The 5,000-nt window shown below is 37.2% G+C and overlaps 1 long non-coding RNA gene across 1 annotated transcript in view; it reads left to right on the forward strand.

Annotated features, from left to right (window-relative positions):
* Positions 1-5,000, forward strand: part of LOC143025255 (uncharacterized) — a 64,078-nt gene that overhangs the window by 2,246 nt on the left and 56,832 nt on the right. The window contains exon 2 of the long non-coding RNA XR_012966377.1: positions 1,392-1,556. This is a non-coding gene — a long non-coding RNA (uncharacterized LOC143025255). The remainder of the gene's footprint in view (positions 1-1,391; positions 1,557-5,000) is intronic.

The following is a 5,000-nucleotide window of genomic DNA, read 5'->3' on the forward strand; positions in this document are numbered from 1 at the left end:
TGACTAAAAAATACACATACAGTGCCTTTGCTACACTAGATAGTGTAATGAAGATAACCTTTACTGTCTGGCACGGCTTATCTCTAGTCATCCAATATCTCCATAGGGTGTTGTCACCTTAAGGAAATTCAATTGTAGATAAAGTTTATCAGTAATATGTGTGTGTGTGTGTGTGTGTGTGTGCATGTGTGTGTGTGTGTGTGTGTATGTATGTGTGTGTGTGTGTGTGTGTGTGTGTGTATGTGTGTGTGTGTATTGTATATATATGTATATATATATATATGTATGTATGTATGTATATATATATATGTATATATATATATACAGTATATATATATATATATGTGTGTGTGTGTGTGTGTGTGTGTGTGTGTGTGTATGTGTGTGTGTGTGTGTGTGTGTGTGTGTGTGTGTGTGTGTGTGTGTGTGTGTGTGTGTGTGTGTGGCGCGCGTGTGTGTGGCGTGTGTGTGGTCGTTTGTGTGCGTGTGTTTATGTGTATAATGCAAAGTAATTTTATTGCCATTATCTACAGATACAAACATATAAGTATATATATATATATATATATATATATATTTATATATATATATATATATATATATGTGTGTGTGTGTGTGTGTGTGTGTGTGTGTGTGTGTGTGTGTGTGTGTGTGTGTGTGTGTGTGTGTGTGTGTGTGTGTGTGTGTGTGTGTATTTACCTAGTATTTTACGGGAAGGGGAGCTATGCTCGTGGGGTCATAGCTCCCCTTCCCGTAAAATACAACTAGGTAAATACACACACACACACACATGTGTGTGTGTGTGTGTGTGTGTGTGTGTGTGTGTGTGTGTGTGTGTGTGTGTGTGTGTGTGTGTGTGTGTGTGTGTGTGTGTGTGTGTGTGTACATATACAAAATGATCACTATAATAAACAAGTGATAAAAAAAATGCTGGTAACCACAAAATAAATAGAAAGAGTCAGAATTCCCAAACGCTTTCGTGTTATTCACCTTTTCAGGGGAATACAGATTAAAATGGTAATACAGTAAGATTTAAAAGACAAGAGACTAAACATTTGTATATGTGTTCTATGTACTTATTTATTAACATGTTCAATTGTTTATGTGGTTATCTAATAACTTGGTTATTTAGGTATTTGTTTAACTATTATTTATATACGCTTGTTTGTTTGTTTATTAGTTTGTTTTTATTTATTTTTTAATTTAGTCATTTATCAATTTATCTATTTATTAATTTTCTATTTACTTGTTTATTTATTTATTTGTTTGTTCGGTCACTTATTTAATAATCTATTTATTAATTTATTTATATATATTTTTGCTTACCTTTTAATTCATTTTTTCTATTTATTCTTTCACTTATTTGGCCATTTATTCATCTGTTTTCGCAGGTCGGCTCATTAGAATCGGATTCCTTTACCCACCAGTTCTGGTCACCATAAGGCACCTGCGATCCACAGAAAACAGGAGCCATGCCCCACATCAAGAACCGCCTATCTCTACGCAAACGGAAGAGAAGTGGAAAGATGACTCGTATATCTAGATCGTTCAGGAAGGTAATGTGAATAATGAATTTCAAAAGACATATGGTTGTTCTTCATACAATAAGTGGACCAAGGTTTTACTTATTCTAGTTAGTTTTTATCCAACTATCCATCCTTGTATGAAATATGTTTTCCTCAATGGTAATATGAAGATGCCGCAGTTTTTTGTCTTTATAATAAAAGAACATCCAAAATATGGTATATTTGATGCTCTTTTTCATTTCGTTTGTTTTATCAATCACTACAAAATCAAGTAAACACATGAATTTAATCATTCCATTTTAGTAGAAGTTATCAAATAATGTCATACCTATCAACATAACAAATAAACCGTTTTCTTTTATAATAAATGAGAGTATGTATCTACAAAAACAATAACCATAGTAATTCATCAAAAACGTAGGAATGAATAGAACATGGCGTGGGGATAGCTACTTGTTCTAAAAAAAATAAATTAATAAGTAAATAGGAAATAGATAAAGTCATTTTCTTTAATTACCAGTGTGAATATGTTACTATAAAAACAGTGACTAGAGAAGACTTGACAGATACCCTTCTCTTGGATATTCATTCCACACTGATTAGTCCAGTCCTTAAGCATATTTCGGGAACGTGCAAACAATGTTGCTGATGCACTTTCACGAAATGTACCCATAGCTGCTGTTGCTGTGATTCACAACTTTTCCCTGCGAGGTTTAGCCAAAGCTCAACGTTTGATCTGCTGTCATTTACGCCTTAGATTAATCTAGCGATGATACTACCTTGCCAAATTGCCTGTACCTCTGTTTCAAATCTCCTTGCAAGACAGTGTTCTCACTCGTAATGTGAAAGTATTTGAGGAAGATGTGGCACAGTAAGTGATCCATGAGTCCTCAGTCCCTGTTGTTTTATCTCTTGCTCACGATTCCCCTCAAGCTGGTCACCCAGGTCATGACAAAACTCTGACTATGGTTCGCAAGAAATATTATTGGCCAAGAATGCATTTAGACATAGTTCCTCACGTAGCCCAATGCAAGTCTTGTGCTCAGAACAAAGATTCTACTCACTGTATCCTATTCCTTCTTGCCCCTTCGACACTGTAGCCGTTAATCTCTTGCAAAATAAATCTATTCCAATATTTGCTAATAATCTATTCTCCCATGTTTTCTGTCCTTATACTACTCCTTCAGTGTTATTTATCGAAAATGGGACTGACTTTAAGAATGTGGTAATAGCCAACATTTGGAAACAATACAACATCACCCAAAACTTATGTAAATGTTTGTCATTCCTCGTCTAACGATCTGGTGGAGCGGACGAATAGGAAATTACTTAACATTCTAAGGCACGTTACTAATGATCTGCAAGAAACTTGGGAAAACTGGTTAACCCATGTCAGTCCTTGCATTAATAACACTATCAATGTAGCAACGGGAAAGACACCTCATCATGTCATTTATGGTTCTGAGAAAAGGTTTCCGTATGATTTTTTTTATAGTCCTATTCGTCCTCTCTACATCTTTGAAGATTACAGTCACCTTCAGTGTCGTACACTGCATATCATTTTTGATTCTGTCAAAAGGAACCTTCAGGAGTCTAGGTCAAACATAATTCAGAAACAACATAGTAAGACTACATCTGTTTTCATCCAAGTAGGTGATCATGTATTTAAACAAATGCCTGAGCGACAGTCTAAATGAAATAATAAATTTACTGGTCATTTTCTGGTGACTCAGAGGCTTCATCCCAAGAAGTTTATAGTTGTTGCACCATTTCAGTGACTTAGTGAGGTTCTGCATTCTAATAGGCTTAAGAAGACTCAGGTACCCATACCTGCATTTATTCAGGCTTCTTTAAAGCTAAATGTTCCCAATGTGTTACCCCTGTTCACCACTGGTATCATCTACGTTCAAAAGGTATAATGCCTTGATGGTCGAGTGACCCTAGTGTGTACAACTGTCTTGATGTGCAACAATTTTTCATTGTAACTGATATCTGTTCTATATATATGTTGTGTAATCAAATATGTACAGCCTCAGTTGTACTTGGCATAACCGAGGGGGATGTAATCTTTGGTTATATATGTCTTTGTAAACTGTGAGGGGGATCTCCAAAAATTATTTTACGAAAATGCTTTAGAGCCCACACCACTGCTAAAGCTTCCAGATGTGTAACAGAGTAGTGAGACTCAGTATGATTGAGTTTGCAATGACATGTGAACGGCGATGATCTATTTGCTGCGTTAAGACAGCTCCAATACCTAGACCAGAAGCATGAGTGCAAATGGTAAAAGGAATAGCATAATCTAGGAATGCCAACACAGACGCCTGAGTAAGTGCCTGCTTCAAGGTGTCAAAACTTTCCTGATGAGCATCATGCCACTGGATTGAAACATCCTTTTTGAAGAGACGAGTAGGAGGTGATGCTATGGAAGCAAAGTCTTTTACAAAATCATGATAGTATCCTACCAATCCTAGGAAAGAACATGCGTAGGAAAGTTTCTAACAGCTTTGATCTTGTCTATATGTAATATGAATGCTATATTTGTCTACTACATGACCTAAAAATTGGATGCTGGACTTAAAAAATTAACAATTGGGTAAATTGAGCTTCAACCCAGCTTCAGCAAAACGTTGCAAGACTAAAGACGACTTATGGAAGTGACTTTCCACATCATTGGAAACTAGAATTAAGTCGTCCAGATACACAAAAAGTCCATTACCCACTAGTCCATGAAAAATAGAGTTGATAAGGCGCTGACATGTTAAAAGAGTATTGCACAATCCTATGGGGCATCGAAGCCATTCATAATGACCTGTCGGAGTCGAGAAAGCCGTGATTTTATTAAACTTTTCCTCCAAAGGAACCTGTCAAAAGCCAGACTTTAGATACAAGGTGAACACTGTGTTCAGAGAAGTTAATGAAGAGGTCGGTAGGTAGACAGGCCAATATAGCCTTGTGGATAAGTAGACACAGAAGGAGATCGCTGAATATATGAATGAGGCGTGAAGAAGAAGGGAAGAGGAATGAAGTAAAAGAAAAGGAGGAGAGGAAAATTGGTGTTAGGATAATTACAGAACAGAGCCACCGCTTAGCTGAGCTCTGTCTAGTTCAAACTTAACGCTTTTGTTGTTTTGCTTGATCACTTTACCCTTTGCACGGACGAAACATGCATTTGACTCAGCGCCCACGTAACTAGTGAGCTGTTACTGGGCTAGTGACACAGGGAGAGATTGACAGTCGGTTTAGGTTAGGCACTTTATTAAAAGGACACTGGAATACATACATAGACGCATGTTGGCAGGCCCGAGTCTGAAAGGATACTGACCGTGACCTGACCTCACACGACTTAAGTACCCTCGGGGCGTACCGAAAAGTAGCAACCCTCTGGCTGGGATAGGTATGCCGGGCGTAGCCCGGAATTGTGCTTTTGGTAGCCTATAGATATGTTTCTCACCAGAGTATTATGGCCGTAGC

Source organism: Oratosquilla oratoria, chromosome 5 (assembly GCF_046742065.1).
Source record: "Oratosquilla oratoria isolate Oo_2021 chromosome 5, ASM4674206v1, whole genome shotgun sequence".
NCBI lineage: Eukaryota > Metazoa > Arthropoda > Malacostraca > Stomatopoda > Squillidae > Oratosquilla > Oratosquilla oratoria.